A 17,426-nucleotide genomic window follows, 5' to 3' on the forward strand; every position below is an offset into this window, starting at 1 on the left:
TTTAAGGGGAGATAAGACAAGCAAAAAGCTCTAATAGCATGGGGAGGGGGCATTCCTGTAGATTTGAGAGATAATATACTGTACTGTTCAAAGACACGCGTGGTCTCTTTAAATAAGTGGTTAAAGGAGAGATCAGACAAGCAAAAAGCTCTAATAGCATGGAAAGGGGAACTGTCTAAATATAAACAGAGGAGATCAGATCTAACACACGGCTTTTGGATATGCACCAGCATTTCAAATTATTGGAATAAAGTTGTTCAATGCATGAATAATATCTTTAAATGTACATTTCAAACATCGTTACTTTCTTTACTTTTGCGTAATTTTGAAAATCAAAAAGTAACAGCCAGTTCCAAGGTTGGCAATAGTGACAGTGCCAATTACAAAGAGGCTAATATTAAAATACTAGTTACTGTACAACCATGTGGTCTGCAAATCTCTGAACTCAAATCTGAATTATTGACAATAACATTTTATGACAGCAAAGATGCAATACAAGATTTAGAAAGAGAGGTCGTCCTTTTGTAAAAAATGGGGAAAATATTTTCAGAGTAAATGAGTACTTCAATAATAAGTGACATCTTTTGGACTAACAATAGATATTACAAAACAAGCCTACGAGAGTTCGCTCGCTCCCTCAGGTCAGTGATACTGATTTACAGAGATTCCAGGAGCTTAAAATATAAGTAACAATCTAAGACAGATGAGAGAGAACAGTAAATAAAGAGACAGAGCAATAAATGGATGGAAGGGACAGTGAGACATACTGTAGGACCATACATCCATCAGCCGGGTGCATGGGGGAGAGGGGTTGATTTGTAAAATTAACAGACGCAGGGAGAAACTTTACAAAAAATTATGATATATTTGGAAATTCTTCCAAGGACACAGAGAGAACAGATAATAAAAGGGTTTGAAGGGTCAGAATGGTTTTTAGTAATAGGATTGACTTTGACAATATAATTACCGTAATAGAAGTTTGAGTTTACATATTTATTTATTTATATGTAACGGGTATTCCCCCCCCCCCCCCCCAATCGCAGATATAGTGTAGGGTGAAAGGGAACATACAATGTTACCATAGATGTGGTGCATTACCTGTTGGCTCACAGGAGGGCTGAGCTTCCGCCACGGGGAACCTGGGGTGAATTACTCTTACTACTACTATATGATGCAGCGCCTCCACCTGCGATGGCTCCCACCAGAGGGGGAGTGGTTCCTCGCAGGACAATCACAATAATCACATACACGGTGAGGTATAATAACTAATACTATTTACTTAGGAACATAAGATAACACATATCATGACAATACCAACATAACCGGTGTCCCTCTCTAGAGGAGACACTTACCCCTGCGTTGCGCAGGACGCTTACCCAACACCAGGTGATCCCACCCAGTGTCCAAAGAACCCCACCCAATGTCCCGCACTCTTGCAGAGAGAAGCAATGGGTGACTGCGCAGTCACAATTACACTAAGGGCCCGTTGGTGCACTTATGACTGTATGATACCTGCCGAGCACTCCGGTGCTCGGGTCAGCAACACTTCACAAAGGGTCAGACGTGCGATGAATCCGTCTGATCCCAACCGTGAGTTATTCTCTGTGGCCCCGACTTGGGCCCGAACTCCTTAACTGGAACCGCAGCGTCCGCTGAGTCCCTACCTAACACTATAACAACGTGACACACACTGTACTATAGGCCGTCCGTACAGCACAGCATCCTTAGGTGGCTTAAGGAAAACTCCTAGGGCCTGCGGGGTGCCTATCCTATGCAGGTAGGTCCCTGCACCCACACTACTCGTAACACGGGCTCTGGGCCATGGCTCCCAGGATTGGTTACCGCTATGAACCCCCCAGTTGCCTCACGCCACTTGCAACACGGACCTTGGGCTATGGCTCCCCGGACTGGTTACCGCTATGAACCCCCCAGTTGTCTCACGTCGCTTACCTCATCTAATTCCTGCAGCAACGCTCTGCAGGCTAACACTCAGCCCACATGTCCCGTTCTATTCCCCAGCTCTAACTACAGCAAATGACAGGGGTCCCTAACCTGAGACTGTCCCTGGCAACACTCACTAACCTGGTGGAGAATCAGGGCTAACTTGGACCTTAGGGCCGCTGGCCTAGTGCAGGGAGTCCCTGACTCCTGCACCCTACCTCCTTCCCTGGGCTGATCCTGACTCTGACTGCCAGCGTGGGCTCAGCGCGCGAATTGTATCCACTTGCCTGCCTGGAGATCCTAAGCCCTATTGGCTCCCTGGCATCACGTGGGGCGCGCAGAGGCTCATGAGACCTGTAGTCCTCTCCAAGAGCCTTCCCTGGTAGGCTAGGGCTTCGCGGGCTTTCTTTCTCCTGCCCTGCGCGTGCGCAAGCTATCTGGTGCTGCCTCACTGTTTCCCTGTTTATACTCATATATGATTGATATGAGTTGTACAAATATTGCCTGTTTACACCTGTAATTCCTGCCCTAATTACTGATTTTGATCACCATACTTAATTGTCCACCAATGGGATCTGAGCATAGCGTATAAAATCCTCCCAGAGCATGTCAGCCATACACTCCTGAAGAAACCGCAATACGGAGAAACGCGTAGAGTGAGGCTGATGAGAAATACTCCCACAGGATCGGCGTCCCCCAGAGCAGATGACGTCACTTCCGGTTTCCGGTTAGGGTGAGACGCACCGGTGACACGCATGCCTGCCGAGGCAGAGGGGGGACAGAGAACAGCTCATTCATTGCTGAGATCCAACCTGTGTGATCTAAACGCTTGTTACCTTTTAAAACCATGTGAGTGTATTGCACATATACTTACTTTTAAAGATATTTTGTACAGTCTGCACTATGTCCGTTTTATTATTCACTTAAGGTCTCCAGCACTTACCATTCCACTTACCTGTCTGACGGTCCAACGGGCTGACACACATAAAGAAACCTTTTTGGGAACATTGCTCACTCTACACTTGTGTAAGTATCCAGCACACTGCACCTTGATATTTATCACATATTAATCACAATACTGCACCATTAGGGAATTTTCTTCTGTTTTTTACATGTTTTTTACATGACATTGCGCTTCCTGATGATCTTCACTTCTTCACTGTCCACGGGATCGAGAGAACGACCCCACACCGGGTTAAGTAGCATTAATTCATGTTTGTATAAGTATCACATTTTTTCACATATGTGTTTATAATTTTGGAGCGCCACTTTTTGATATATTTGCCTGTCACTGTTTCCCTGCCTAGTCTCACGCTCGCGCAACTTCTCCCTAGCTCTGGTCTATCTTCTGCGCATGCGCGATCTATCTGTGGTCTTCCCGGCGCTCCGGTGCCCTTGCGCATGCGCAACGCACCTGCAATGGCGGCGCTCCGCTTACCGAGCCGCCGGGACCTTAGAGACGCGACCGCGGCCCTAGCAACGGCCCGATCGCATCCCCGGCAACCGGCCCGCTCGTGTCCCTGGTAACCGGCCAGCACCCCAAGGCAATGCGCTGCTCGTGCACCTGCCCCCTCACTCCCTCGTGCGCTGCGGCTGTATGCTGGAAAGGGAGGGGGGGCAGCGGTGAAAAGGGAGACCTGGCTACATCTAAAATGTTTTACCAGGAAGTAATGCATTGAGAGTTAACTCTCGTTTTCAAGTATGTCCTGGGAACAGAGTTATAACAATACATGGTTACATTAAATGAACAGGGTATACAGTCAATTTACAGACATTTCATGGACAGTTAGAGTTGGAAAATTAGGTGCAGGGGATAAAAGGATTGGAGAGTTTCAAATTGAACAGGTAAAGGTAATAAAGATTGCAGGTTTTTAGTAATCAAGGAACAGCCTTTAATGATGTATGCTCTTGAAAAAGGGCCATTTAGTTTAACCCTTTGGCCAAAGCATTGTAAGCCTGCGAGCCACAACAAGGCAGACCCAGTTCACAGGTCCTAACACTACCAGATAAAATACTAATATACCTCTATTAGGATTACAATTCTCATGTACCTCTATTAGGAGGGAGAAAGACCACCATTGGATCTATATCCAGTAGAATGAAAAAGACATGCTTACTTGGGAAGTGGGGAGGAGTGAGCATAAAACGTGGGGAGGAGGGGCCAATAACCTCCAACGGCTGAGACAGCTGAAAATAAGTTAACAAACAACACACAGAACCCCAGCAACTCTTTTTAGGAACCCCTGAGCCCCCACAAAATATATATAAGTGTCAAAAAGGAGAGCTATTGAGCGTGGCAAATGTATACTACAAGCGACAGAGAAGCCCAATGCTACATCCAATATGACAAAAATACACAGTAAAATACTTATATATTCTCTTGAAAAAGGGTCATTTAGTTTAACCCTTTGTAAGGAATCCATTCGTGGGTTTGGCTGGAGCTCACTCCTGCAGAGTTGGTGAGCTCTCAGACAGACCTCCCCTTGGATCGGCAACCACTATCAACTGTGCTTGCAATCACTGCAGCTGCTCTGGCATTGGAGGAATTCCCACACACCCCTGTTTTGGGATTGGCTATCTGCCCTTCGTATACTGGGCTCTACCTTTCCCTCATGGCTGAGCATAAACCAAGATTCACTTGGATGTAACTGTTTTTGCCACAAACACTCCTGCCTTAGCCTTGCTTCTTCCTGAGACCTCCTGCATTCACCCCAGGCAGAGGTCTGCCTCCTGGTTCCTGTACTGAAGCGCTGGATCCCCAGTGCTAGCCTTGCCTTGTTCCTGAAACCTGTTGCAATCTTCCCTTGCAGAGACCTCTATCATGGCCGCTCCCACTCCTCACGCAGAGGCCATTCCCACGCTTCAACTGCTACGCTGAAGCGCTTCACACAGCCTACCTGTTACCGAACCCCAGCCTTGATTTTGATTACTCTGACGTCTCCCACTCTGATCCCGGCTTGTCCATGAATTACCATGCCTTCTCCAACCCCGAACTAGCTACGATTGAGTATGGACTGCGCAACACAGAACCGTCTTTGTGGTCTTAGGTCAGTGTATTCACATCCCCACCTCAGCCCCGCGGTCCGGTCCCAATTTGTGGCGAGCAAGTCCGTTACAGTATGCTCAGGCCCACAAACTCGGACCCCACTATGTGGAGGGTAGGACTGTTCCTGTCTGAAATGCTGTCTGAAAACCGGTTCTTGTTTGAAATACTGCCCCCGCCTGAAACCCAGTCCCTGTTTAAAGTTTTAGCTCCATCTGAAAGACAGCTCCGTAAAGAACTCATTACTAGGACTCAGTGCCTTATAGAGTTAAAACAGAGCCGGGCCTCCTGTTTTCCTTCTCCTGGTTCCCTTGTAACCTGGGAAAACGTGGATCTGTGGGACTGGCTCGGGCTCATGATACTCTCCATGAACGGTCCCTAGCTATGGACCCTCTCCTCACCAGCTACGCTGTTGCTGGACGGTTCCCCTATGCTACTAGTCCTGTTGCTGAACCCTTGGGGGTACCTCCTTCTCCTGAAAATTACCAAACTGATTTTGTTTCTCTGAAGCCAAAAGAAGAGTTTGCCACGATCCTTGGTTTTGATTCAACCTCTCATTTCTCTGACTATGATGTTTTGACTGTTTTAACCCTGCTTGTACACACTTTGAGGCACCCTTTGTGCATTCTTGTAATCCCCAAGCCAATGTCACCTTCCTAGAGCCTGAAGATGAACCTTCTATGCCCCCAGTTTCCAAGTCTAATCCCCTTTTCTCTGACTCTCATGCAGGAGGATGCTGAGCAACAAGCTGAATGCCAAAACAAAATAAATGTACGTTGCCTGAAACCATGAACATCAAAATATTTGTTTAACTCCTTTTCATAGTTACTCTCTGGGATGCTCATGTGGTAAGCAAAATGTCAGTGTTTTTACTCTATATTTACCGTAAAATAGTGTGAACAAAACTCTATGTTCAATAAAACATTGAATGAGTGGGAAGGAAGTTGTTTTATACATACAGTAGCTTAGTAACGCCGCGCGCCACCAAAACAAATGCATATTTTGCACTGAGCGTGCGTTAAGTGTATGTGACCACGCACACGAACGAGGTGGCCAAGTGCACGAATTTAGAGCAGATCAAAGAAATTGATTTTCTCGAGCGACAGCCGTGTCACAGCCGCGTCACGTGAGTGGTTCAGCCAATGAGGGCGAACCGCTCACGTGACATGACCACGCCTCCATGTCGAGAGAGAGAGAGAGAGAGAGATGCTTTCAATGCTATAAAATAAAAAGAAATCTTTGCTCCTTTTAGTTTTTCAGCCAGAAAACTTGGAAAAACAGACCCCAAAAACCATTTTCTTCCTTAATTGCAGGATCACCAGGAGAACTGCGATTTCTATGTATCAAGACTGTTTCAGAATTCATTCCAATGAAGCATTTGGGTAATATTAAAATGAACAAGATAGGGCCGCACTGCAGCAAAACTGAAATCATGTAAGTAAATTATATACTGTAGAAACTGGTTATGTTTTAATAGGGCAGTTCAAGTTAAGCGGTCAAAAATGTAATAACTGGTCAATGTGATTGGCTCCCCAAAAAATATTCAATCATCCATAATGTAAATTTCACATGATAGAAATAAGATCGCTTTTTGTCACTGAATTCAAACATAGCCGTTATTTATGTCTATCCGCTTGATTAATAATGGCACTATCATTAGTTTGTAAACAGAGAAGTAAAGCTGTGCTACATCAACAATGTTGATGACTAAATAATGTGTTTTAGTGAAAAAATTATTTGCCAAACAAGATCATTTACAACAACACAACAAAATTCAATCAGCTTCTTTTATCATATATAACTTACTACTACAGTATGCTTGGTTCAGTGTCATACTTGGTAGAACTACCCCTTAAACATCCTGAGGATTTTCATATGAATGCAATGTAACCTAATGTATTTTAAACTAGTACATGAAGTTACCAAGGGCAATATTTACTTGAATCCAACTGCTGCGAAAGGGTCTAGCAATACATGTTGACATTTGCATTGTCACACCCCTGTCCATGATGGAATGTAGGTCTAGGCAGGCAGAGGGTCAAAGGGTGATCTGATTATTTGCTGTTGGTGAACTGACCTTAAATGTATATAGTTCCTTATAATAGGATTAAAAGAGTAAATAATTGACACATACACAAACTTCTATGGTACACACCATATACAACTGTCATATGCATCACCCTTGTTTGCACAAATACACCTGGCTAAAAAACCTGCAATATATTTTGTGATTTTCTTGTGTAAATTTAACACAAAAAAATAAATTTGCAATACTTAGTACATAGACCAAACAGAAACAAAGAATTTGACGTCAGATATTAACTACTTGACCCACCTAGTCCAAGTTTCATATCTGACGTAAAACCTCTGCCTCTTACCTTCTCCTCATCTTCTCTGGCAATATCATGTTATTGTAACGAGGTGGCGTCATGTGATGTTGCATTGTCATGGAAACGCGGCACCGTGCGAAGTCACTGCATCACATTGTCATGGCAATGCATCGCCATGTGACGTAACGGCGTAATTTGAGGAGTGACGAAAAGCAGGAAGAGACGGTAAGGGACACCTAGAGAAAAAAAAGATGGGGCATGTGCCGAGCATACTCGCTATAAGTGAAACTTCTCGGTACATGAGCAAACGGTGCTGGACGCTTCTGCGCATACGCAGGCGGAGCTGGCCGCCTATGCGCATGCGTGGGCAGAGCGGCGCTGGCTGCTTTTGCACATGCGCGAGTGGCATTTCCTACTTCTGCACATGCGCAAACTGCGCTGGCCACTTCTGCGCATGCGTGGGCACCCGGTATGGGGCGCGCGCACCCATGAACGCGCCTGCTCGCTTTTTCGTCTCCAGCAATGATTTTTAGTGCCATGAAGGAGTTTTGTCCTATGAGAATTTAGTAGGTGCCAGCATAGAAGTTTCATTTAAAAAAGGTGGCGGTATGCCGTACTGTCACGCAGGCACTTTTATTTCTAGAGGCCTGTGTGTCCGATATATTTACTAATTTTTATGCTAATTTCATCGTTTGCTTGTTTCTTTCGATACTAGCGATATTTGGCATCGATACTTTTGTTTCGATATTTAAAGATATCGATACTTCGAAGGCATTTTAAATTAAAATTTGCTGTTTTCTCTTATTTTGTGATTTTTTTGTTTAGGTATTTTTCAAGTGAAATGTTGTAGGCCCTAAAAGGTTCGTAGGCCCTAAAAGGTTCGTAGGCCCTAGGCACTGTGCCTACTCGGTCTAATGTATAAAGCGACACTGCCGACACTGTCACAAAAAAAGACCTGCTTTTAGCACTATCAAACCTTGCAATGCCTAAGAAACTAAAATATTACTATAATTTCAGTGCTAAACTGCAAACTGGAATGTTTGTTTAAATCAAGAAGCTAAATGGGTGAAGATGATAATCAGTCGGATTGATAGGTACAGTATGCTTTAACACCTGCTTCTCTATTACTTTTGTTTTCATTGTTTTTCTCTGAAATGGCACTTGATAAACAATGTTGCTTTTTTAATTTCTTTCACAATTAATGGAAAGAGAAAAATAGCAAAAGTACTATAAACAAATTATATAAGCATGGGAAATACTTAACTTTTCCAACTGAGGCCTAAGTAAACTTCATAGGAATATTCAATCCATAAAAAAAAACCCTGAAAATGTCAGCACTCGTGCTCATATACAGTACTGTATGAATACCATGTGAAGAACATACAGTAATACTAACTAACCTCCCTCAAAGCCCAAATCAACATGTAAGGTCTACCAGTTTATGCCAGGATTCTGGGACTATATATGTTGTGCTGTGCACCCTGTCATACGAAATTTTATCTGGCAGCTGCACCGAATTAAAGGATCATCGGAGACTACTATATACAGGTATATGGTGAATACCCCTACGAAGTATCATCCCTGAGGAAGCAAGTTGAGAAATGCGTTTAATGATTTTTGACTGTTGGAAGCCACCATACTCCACTAAACCGGCGATCAGCCAATCAGCTAACACCCCGACAGACATCTGTAGAGCTTTGCAAACCAGACCCTGGTAGGCACGGAATCGGAGGGCTCAAACCGGGCTGTGTACGAGCCTGGGGTAGCCACCGTCAAGCAGAGAATACAGAGGGATTCAGGAGTAGCTGTGCCAAGCACCACGGAGCAACCCTGCAGCTTCAAGGCAGAGGGAAAGACATGGGAGAGCAGGACTGGAGTGGCTGAATTCAAGGGTGGAAAGCTATTCACTAGTGCCTTTTGAATGAGCCGTTTGTGAGTGTATCCATTTCTTAATTTATCTATTGTTATTAAAGCTTATTATGCTATGTTCCTTTTTCTCTACCTTTTTTAAAGTTATTTACTGGTTGCTGAGGAAGATTAGATCCCCATCCCCAATGTAATTAAGCACATGTATGTGTGTGTCTGCTACAGTACTATTCTGATCTTTTTAGTACCTTGCTATTTTAGCCATTTATATTTTGTTTTATAATTTATATTTATTGATATCTCTTTGCTTTTGTTTTTTTTTTGTTTGTTTTGTCTGTCTCTTCCCACATATATCTGTTTGGGATGATGAACTGAGTCTATGCGCTGGAGGACTTCACAAGCTGCTTTTCTGAGGAATTGGAATTACCTCCTTGGACTTTAGCAGCATGACCCTCCTGTAACGATGTGCGGAACACGCCCCCTGCGGCGTGTTCCTTCCTTACCTGTTTACTTCTGATCGCCTCCCTCTAGCGGCGAGTCAAGATCCTGTGTCTTTAAGGATTCCGAAGCAAACGACGCCATCTTGCTTCCTGGCAAATCCTGTCCTCCTCCTCCTGACAGGAAGTAAGCCTCTCTCTGACTTTCTCATTGCTTACAGCTGCTGCTTCCTTTAAATAACACTCAGTGTCTACCTGTCTGGGTTCCTGCAAGTCCTACCATTGTATGCTGCTCCTGCCTGGACCTCCTTGGGATCTTTACTCATCTCCTGTGGATTCTGGAAGACTGGGACAGTCACTCAATTACTACTGAGGTTAGTTTGCTGTCGGGTAGTGTAGGTACCTGCTTAGTAGGGTTCACCTTGACGTGGTGGCAGGCTTATAATTCCTTGGCCAATGGATTAGACTAAGAACCCTTATGTTTATATTTAGTTTTGCTGCACTCTTCAGTTATTGGCACTATGCCTTTAAGGAGGCTGGACGTCCTCCAGGATGCACTGCACTATTGTGATCTACTGGCACTCTGTCCGTAAGGAGGCTGGACGTCCTCCAGGATGCACTCCACTATAGTGACCTTGTGCTTTGGATACTACCTCCCCTGCTTCTCACATGTGGTTTCCTTCAACCCCCGCGTTGGTGCCTGAGAACGCGCGCACTCCCGCTCTGCTGTCAGAGCATGCGCGCACATGCAGCTGGATCACTCGTGTCTCTGAGCCAGGCACCGCACCTCCGGATGCGTCGCGCATTCTCCTGCGTGCGGCGTGGTCACGTGATGACGTGCGCCGATCTCTAGCTGCGTGGCAACTCACTCCCTTCGTCTCCCCTGCGGCCTCCCCACCTCGCTACCGGGTCCTTCCCCTTCGCTGCGCTTGTGTGGCGAGCACAAGCGTCACACCTCCAGGCACTGTAAATTTTATATTTATATTTTATACGTAACTTTTTCTGCTATTGTCTTGTGCCCGGGTAGTTGGTTGGTTGCCACTTGTCTCTTTTGTATCCGTTTTTAATTCCTACTAGTGAGCTGCCTTCCAGCAAACCATGGATAAATCCTCATTATTTTATAAGATTGCATAGGGATTCTAGACTAGAGGATGTCTTTAATACCTCACTTACTGAAGAAGTGGTTATTACAAATGATATGCTGGATATTCCCGACACTGAGGACATTTTGTTTTTAGAATTTCAGAATTTAGAAAATATAGGACCAGTGAAATCAAACAAACATGGGATGTGATTGCATTGGAAAAATATATTGAACCAAAAAGAATCCCTAGAGGCCTTTTTAACGCCCCCACTATTGAACAAGAGAACACCATATTCATGAATGAATGGCACAGAATACTAGATAACTGTTCTTTTGAACTCATGCGACTAATCATCATGAACAGGCGGAGAACACTTAAATTACTTGATAATCAGATCAAGGAAACACAACAAAAGGTGGAAGTATTTGTAGAATATGAAGAATTTACTTATCGTGAAACGGAACTCAAAGAAAGGTTAGATAAGGTAGAGGAGGAAATAATGGAAATCAAAAAGAAAAAATTCTTAAGAAACAAACTGGATTATGTAAACAATAGGTGTAGAAATTGGAAGCAGAAAGAAAATAGCGTAGGGGTAACTCAGAACAAAGATCAAAGGGATAGAAGTAGTTCAGTAAAGAAGAACACATTCAGATTCGAAAAGAAAGGAAAAGTAAAGAAGAATAATGAATATTTGCAGAAAGGTTATGACAATAAAAAGAAATATACTGACACACCAAAATACCAATATAGATCTGATAATAAAGGGTCTTGTCGGCATAAAGATAGAGAAGAAAGATATATATCAAATAAAGAGAGACAACACAGACACAGGGACTATAGAGGAACAGAAAAAAAAGAGATTATGAAAGAAGAGAGTACTATAGAAGAAATGACGGACATGAGACTCAGAAATCCCCTTTTTTAGGACAAAGGAGAAGAGATTATATAGAGAGGGAGAGGGAACTGTATTATCCATGGATGTGGACAGAAAATTCAGCAATAACATATCAGGGGGGAAAATTAGGGAAGAAGAGGGGGTATGGAGGAGGAAAGAAGATAGCAGAGAAAATGGTAGAAACTGAATCCACTATAGGGATATTTAATCTAAGTAATTTGGAACTAGGTAAACAAGAAAAATCAGTTTTAGGAAGAGGCCTCAATTTTGCCCCCTCAAACAAATCTACTAAGTTTCAAATGTTTATTGATGCGCAAAAATACATCAGGAAACTCACCTTAAAATGGTATTTCCTAAAGTCGCAAAATGAATCTAGTGGCCGTACCATCACAGACATGCCCAGTACTGCAGATCAGTTTAAACACACGTTATTGAAAAAGACGTTCAAATTCTACCCAAGTTTCTACAGGGGACCCTATCTTGAAACATTCCAAAAATTAGTGGAAGAAGATTTAAAGATTATTGGAGATGGGAATAGAAAGATGAAGAGACCAAACCTTAGTCTATGCGCTGGAGGACTTATTTTTTCTACTCAACATGTAAAATACCTTTTTTTTTTTTAATTTGTATTTTCATGCTTAAATACATAAGTAAAAATGTAAAAAAAAGATTACATTTGTTTCTCTTTGATTTTGTATTTGTACATTTCCATTTGTATGTACTTTTGTCTTAACAGAGTTTATCATGACCCATAAAGACATAGAAAAAGGGCTGCTGTACATACTGTATTGCATGAAGTAAAGCTGACTCGTTGGAGTATTACCCTTCATTACTGATTTGCATGTTCTGTGCTTGAAACATGCTCCAAATAGCATTTTTGTTACAATGTCACTTGTTTAGCTACATTTGTGTGGAGGTGAAGCAGTAATCATGTGAACCTAACACTAAATATGCTAGACATAATGTACCATATAGATAATGTGGGATCAATGTTTAGCAAAAGCATGTTTAATGTACTGTATACAGTAGCACAATATATTTGATTAGAAGAGTTAATTCTGCCTTTATTAAGTTAAGTTTTTACTATGATACTTAAGGTACTCCTTCATTGACCGTTCATAGTTTTCATGCATATATTTTTTTTTTTTTAAAAGATCCATAAATCTTAAAATTAGGGAGTAATCTGGCTTTAAGTTTGGGGTGATCCCACAGCTGGGAGCTGTAGTTCACTTAAGTTAAAAAATCCTTTTTTTTAATCTTACCTGAACCAGGGGTTTTTGTATAACTCAACGATGGTGTCCTCTGTACAATAATGGCACGCCGAGGCAAGCAATATGGCCACCTGTGTCAGGTAGGATTTAAAAAAAACACGCTAGTCAGAAAACGCTTCTTTAACTAAGGGCAGTGATATGTTTTAATGTTGCCATGGTAACCAAATGCTTTGGAAGGTTTTTACGATCATTATCTAATCTCTTTGGGATAAGATGTTTAACCCAGATACATCAAGCAGTGGTGAGGAAAACTGGAGGTGTCATCTACAAAAATTAGTACATTTTTGGTCAACTTGCATTCTAGTTCACCAAAAATGTACTAATTTTTGGAGATAACACCTCCAGTTTTCCTTACCACTGCTTACCAAAAAATGGACCCGGTATAAATCATACTCACCAATGACCTTTGACTCCCTTCCCTGCTATTACCTAGTCCCTGATATATCTGTTACCAGTCATTGGAGTTTGTCACTGCTAAGTGGGACTGCAGGGCTAACGTTGTATTTAATTATTTTGGGTCACATATGGATTGTGTGCTCTTGTACCTTATATTATAGCAATCGCTGTGTATGATTTATATCAGGTCCATTTTTTCACTCACACATTTGAACTTTAGAACAGCTGGCCTCATTGGGTAGAGGGTCTATTTGAGAACCTTTTTCCCAACTAGTTTTTTTACATGAGGTTACACTAATCATCTGTATTTCGCTCATGCATGTTACTGCTTGAATGGGTTTACCTACAGTTATTTACATCTGTACAAGGTGGCATCAGGGACTGTTTTAACTTATATGTTTATATTTTTGATGTTCTTAATAAAATTTGTATCTTTATATATTTTTGAGTATATATGAGTGCTATTATTGGAACACTTTTTCTTTTTATTTGTTAATATATATATATATTCAAAGAACACACAAATTGTAGAACACAACCCAAAAAGGCCTAGACACAACTGTATTGACAAAAGAGCTGCCCGCAACACTTCTTCACTATGCATGTTTCAGTCAAAACATTTTCTCACTGGAAAAGCAATATATGAGCAACATTTAGGGCCCATTGCCCTTCTCAAGTACTGAATGTTGCATTCAGATAAGCCACTATAAAAAGAAATTAAAGAATGGTGCGAAAATCTGGCGTCGTTCCGCATGTGACATCACTGGACGACTGTCAAGGATTGCTAGGCAACAAAATGCAATGAATGGAGATGGAAACAGACATTTCCTGTGGCGTCACAGAGTGGTGCACAAAGCCCCAAATTGTTGCTAAGCAAAAGGACACTAATAAATTAACAACAAATTGGAAGCTAATAGTCTAGAAAAGGGGTTAAAGGGAAAATAACAAAATATATACACAGGTAATCAATCAACTGTCTAGATAAGTACCTGACAAAAAAAGCAATGGAGGAATAAAGGAACTGCCCGTATCAGAGAGTATGAGTCTGATACAGTATTTCTGAGTAAAGTAACAAATTGAGAGATTAGTACAATAAGGGTATAGAATGACCACTACTTGTTTATCAGAAACCATTCTATGATAGTAAGAGTATTCTGGCCAAGGTGGTCCCCAAAGGATAGGTCCAATAAAGTACATGGGTAAGTGAAAATAGAGGTAATCCCTAGTATTACCCAAAATTGTAGAAAACACAATAATGTAGAATGTGACCATCCTAAAATGAGCTCTGAGCATCTGAATTGTAGGAGCTGTGAGGGAGTATATAAGAGATCAAAAACCCACACTTTAGCAGTCCAGAAAAACCACACCCTAGCTTGTAGGTCTGCTATCTTATTGGAAAGGGGAGGAATAAAAGGCAGCCAGCAGACTTCCTGCTGACCCTCATTTTTGCTTTCAATCTGCGAGGAAACAGGTTGCAGAGCGCCTGTCTGGGGGAGAGCCTGAACTCTCTTTTGTGTATCTGAGATTAAGGACTATTGTTTTGCAGACCTATGCTATTTACATTAAATTATCTATTCTATTTTTGTTAAAACTATATACTAGAACCTCCTTTCCATGGTAAGGGAAATGAAGGACTTTCATTACACAAATGTGCAGTGTGAGCTCCTTTCTGACCATACCTACGAGGCCGTTTCCTGAAAAGGCAGGGATGTGCAAAGACTATAGTCTTAAAGGGGAAGTTATCAAGTCATGAGGGAAAACTTATACTGTATGAAACTGGAAAGTTTGGCTATTTTATCCATTTAGAAATATACCTGCACCTAAAGTGTAAACCAATGACGAGGGCGACCAAATGTAATATGAAGAAAAAAATGGTACAGTACTGTAGATCCAGTAAGAGAAATTAATCTAAGTGGACTGAGTCTTAAAGGAGGGGGTATCTAACGAAGTATATAATGTCTTAAGTGCTAAGTAAACTACATATATAGAAATTACAAATCATATTAGAAATAATTTTCTCTACCAAAATTCAAAAGGATGTTTGAGTATTTTCTGGAGCACTGCATACTATGTAGCAGATATACAAAGGCTACTTTCCTTGTTAAATATGTATAGATATATGCAGATATATTCTTATGAAAAAATGATGTGTAGGACGGTTTGTTGCACTAAAGGGTAACAGCCTCACCATTGAGGAGAAGAAAATCCCAGATACCATGCAATGTATTTTTTTTTATATTGACAAAGGTCTACGCAGAGACCGAAACTTCAATTCTCTTGAAATAAATCTGATATTTTGTTTGCAAAAGTCCACTGGAGTGTCGGTTTTCATCTGTTTTCTTCTGGCGTATAAGCTTACATTGAATTCTGCCAATCCCATGGTATTAAATGTACTCACGAATGGAATATGCTAATGACATTGCTCTAAGTCCTAGGTCTAACAAGATCTGCTTTAACTATAGTTTTAACAAGAGCATTTTCCTTTTTTCTGTGGGTTAACGCCAGGGGTGAGCAAACTTTTTATGCCGAGCCCCCCTTTTCATCCGTAAAATTTCTCGGGCCCCCCTGCCTGATGTAATCAAAATCACATAAAAAAAAAAAAAAAAACCTTTATTAAACGGTATACAATATAAATCCAAATATGTTTAAATACTTACATATTTCAACAGCTCGCGCTTGCAAAATTAGTCTGCGTCCACGCTGCCGCTGAGAGCGGTGACATCACCAACTCTCCAAGCATGAGCACAGGGTGTCCTGCATAATTTTGCAAGCGTGGATCGGGGCTATTTGTGTGTGTGTCTGTGTGTGTGTGTGTGTGTGTATTGACTGCTGCTGAGTGCACATCAAAGTCAATTTTGTTTGCCTCCCCAAGCGCCAAGCTCGGGAGAGCGTACGTGCACAAAGGCAATCCTTTGGGGGGGCATTCATCCACCTCTTTGCTACCTCCCTTCCCTCCCCCCCCTTTTTTTTCTTCCTTCCCCTCTATGCTTTTTGTCTTGCTATCCCCAGTGTCATCCAAACTCCTACCAACAGTATTATTTATTTTTTCCCGTTTTCAATGTTGTGTTTTCACAATTTTTTTTTACATTATTTCTGTACATTCATAGTACGATTGATATAGTGGCAGCCTACCCTTTCACTTGCAGAGGATCGCAGCGAAGCAGGTTGCCAGCGGAGGAGAGCAGGAACACAGCGCTACTGCAGGGCAGACACCGAAGGAGGGGCGTTTGACTTCACCGTGCTCGGGTGTGCTCCTCCCTGTACCTCCGAAGCCCCTGAGCGTGCGCTCACACACCATCACATTGCCGCCACCTGCACTATCCTGTTCAGCCACCCGCACACATCTTCGGCTGCCCGCCCGTGCACATCTTCTTGGCCGCCCCTCGTGCACAGCGTCTGCCGGCTAGCGCACCCAGTTTTCGTCGCACGCCGCCTGCACCCCCCTAAATAATCTTGCGCCTCATTGCCCCCCCAGTTTGCGCACCACTGCATTACAACACACACTCTCTCAATCAATCTCCACATACACACACTCACCACATACACTCAATCAATCACCACACACACTCACCACATACACTCAATCAATCACCTCACACACTCAATCCCCCCCCCACACACACACTCAATCCCCCCCACAAACAAACACCACACACTCAATCCCCCCACACACACACACTCAATCCCCCCCCACACACACACACAATCCCCCCCCACACACACACAATCCCCACACACACTCAATCCCCCCCCCCACACACACACACACAATCCCCCCACACACTCAATCCCCACACACACTCAATCCCCCCCACACACACTCAATCCCCCCCCCCACACACACACACAATCCCCCCCCCACACACACTCAATCCCCCCCACACACACAACCCCCCCACACACACAATCCCCCCCCCACACACACACACTGAATCCCCCCCACACACACAATCCCCACACATACACACACACACACACAATCCCCCCCACACACACACACTCAAACACAATCCCCACACACACACACAATACCCCCCCCCCACACACACACACACTCAATCCCCAATCCCCCCCCCACACACACACACACACAATCCCCCACACACACACAATCCCCCCCACACAAACACACACAAACTCAATCCCCACACACACACACAAT

This window comes from Ascaphus truei, chromosome 1 (genome assembly GCF_040206685.1).
Source record: "Ascaphus truei isolate aAscTru1 chromosome 1, aAscTru1.hap1, whole genome shotgun sequence".
In the NCBI taxonomy this organism is placed as follows: domain Eukaryota; kingdom Metazoa; phylum Chordata; class Amphibia; order Anura; family Ascaphidae; genus Ascaphus; species Ascaphus truei.